Genomic DNA, 1,839 nt, shown 5'->3' on the forward strand with positions numbered 1-1,839 from the left:
CCTCCACAGGGTGTCCAGAACGTTCAGCATCACTTGTGCCCATTTAACCACTCCAAAAATTCTGAAACCACTCATAAACTGTTCTAATCGAAGGTGCAGAGTCACCGTAATGTTTATCAAGCTTCTCTTTAGTCTCCTGGCTCGTTTTGCCGTTCATAAAGTAATGTTTAATCACCACACGAAACTCTTCTTCGTCCATTTTTTGACAATCACTCGACTTCCTTGATTCACACGAATGCCAAAAAAAAAAAAAAAAAAAAAAAAAATAGACCAATATGGCTAAAACTTGGTGTGCGTTGTTTTCAAAGACGCTACTAACTAAACATGACCTCGATACGCGCCGGTGGTGTCATCTCTCGGACTTTACACGGACTTTTCAAACGCCCCTCGTATACGAATGCGCTAAGGAATTGATTTTGGTAGAACCCTCTTGGTACTTCTAATTTTCCAGCGGTCCGTTTCATATACGTTTCCTCTTCAAATTCCGACTGGTTTCAGTTGGAAACAAATTACTTACTTAACTATGGAATAGTTTTGTTTATCTCCTCTAAAAAATTTTCGCCCGATTCCGTAGGTTGCTGTGCATAGTCTAGCTGACGCTTCGTTTGAAATTTCATTACCTTCCGTTTTCCAATTCTGTAGCACTGTTTGAAGTTATCCAACCATCCACTGCTTCGCTTGAAATCGAAACAATATATGTCGTGAAACTTCCTGGCAGATTAAAACTGTGTGCCCGACCGAGACTCGAACTCGGGACCTTTGCCTTTCGCGGGCAAGTGCTCTACCAACTGAGCTACCGAGCTACCGAGCTGTGAGTACCGGACGTGAGTCGTGCTCGGTAGCTCAGTTGGTAGAGCACTTGCCCGCGAAAGGCAAAGGTCCCGAGTTCGAGTCTCGGTCGGGCACACAGTTTTAATCTGCCAGGAAGTTTCATATCAGCGCACACTCCGCTGCAGAGTGAAAATCTCATTCTGGGAATATATGTCGTGTTGGCAGAGTGGTTCTAGGTGCTTCAGTCTGCAACCGCGCTACCGCTACGGTCGCATATTCGAATCCTGCCTCGGGCATGGATGTGTGTGATGCGTGAAGAGTTTGACAGAGCACTGAAAAACATTAGTCGAAACAAGGCCCCCGGAGTAGACAACATTCCATTAGAACTACTGACAGTCTTGGAAGAGCCAGTCCTGACAAAGCTCTACCATCTGGTGAGCAAGATGTATGAGACAGGCGAAATACCCTCAGACTTCAAGAAGAATATAGCAACTCCAATCCCAAAGAAGGCAGGTGTTGACAGATGTGAAAATTACCGAACTATCAGTTTACTAAGTCACAGCTGCAAAATACTGACGCGAATTCTTTACAGGCGAATGGAAAAACTGGTAGAAGCCGACCTTGGGGAAGATCAGTTTGCATTCCGTAGAAATGTTGGAACACGTGAGGCAATACTGACCTTACGACTTATCTTAGAAGAAAGAGTAAGGAAATGCAAACCTACGTTTCTAGCATTTGTCGACTCAGAGAAAGCTTTTGACAACGTTAACTGGAATACTCTCTTTCAAATTCTAAAGGTGGCAGGGGTAAAATACAGGGAGAGAAAGGCTATTTGCAATTTGTACAGAAACCAGATGGCGGTTATAAGAGTCGAGGGGTATGAAAGGGAAGCAGTGGTTGGGAAGGGAGTGAGACAGGGTTGTAGCCTCTCCCCGATGTTATTCAATCTGTATATTGTGTAACAACTACAACGGCTTCTGATACCAAATGTAACAATTGTGTTACTAAATGTGACACTTCTGCTACTAAATGTAACTGGGTTTTCTATTTGGATGCTGTCAATTGTCA

The 1,839-nt window shown here is 43.8% G+C and overlaps 1 non-coding gene across 1 annotated transcript; it reads left to right on the plus strand.

The window, feature by feature from the left end:
• Nucleotides 1–832: 832 nt before the first annotated feature.
• Trnas-cga (transfer RNA serine (anticodon CGA)) lies at nt 833–906 on the plus strand. The gene has a single exon. It is a non-coding gene; the product is annotated as a tRNA-Ser (tRNA).
• The last annotated feature ends 933 nt before the right edge of the window (nt 907–1,839 follow it).

The sequence above is a fragment of the Schistocerca nitens genome, chromosome 11, assembly GCF_023898315.1.
Source record: "Schistocerca nitens isolate TAMUIC-IGC-003100 chromosome 11, iqSchNite1.1, whole genome shotgun sequence".
NCBI classification, from domain to species: domain Eukaryota; kingdom Metazoa; phylum Arthropoda; class Insecta; order Orthoptera; family Acrididae; genus Schistocerca; species Schistocerca nitens.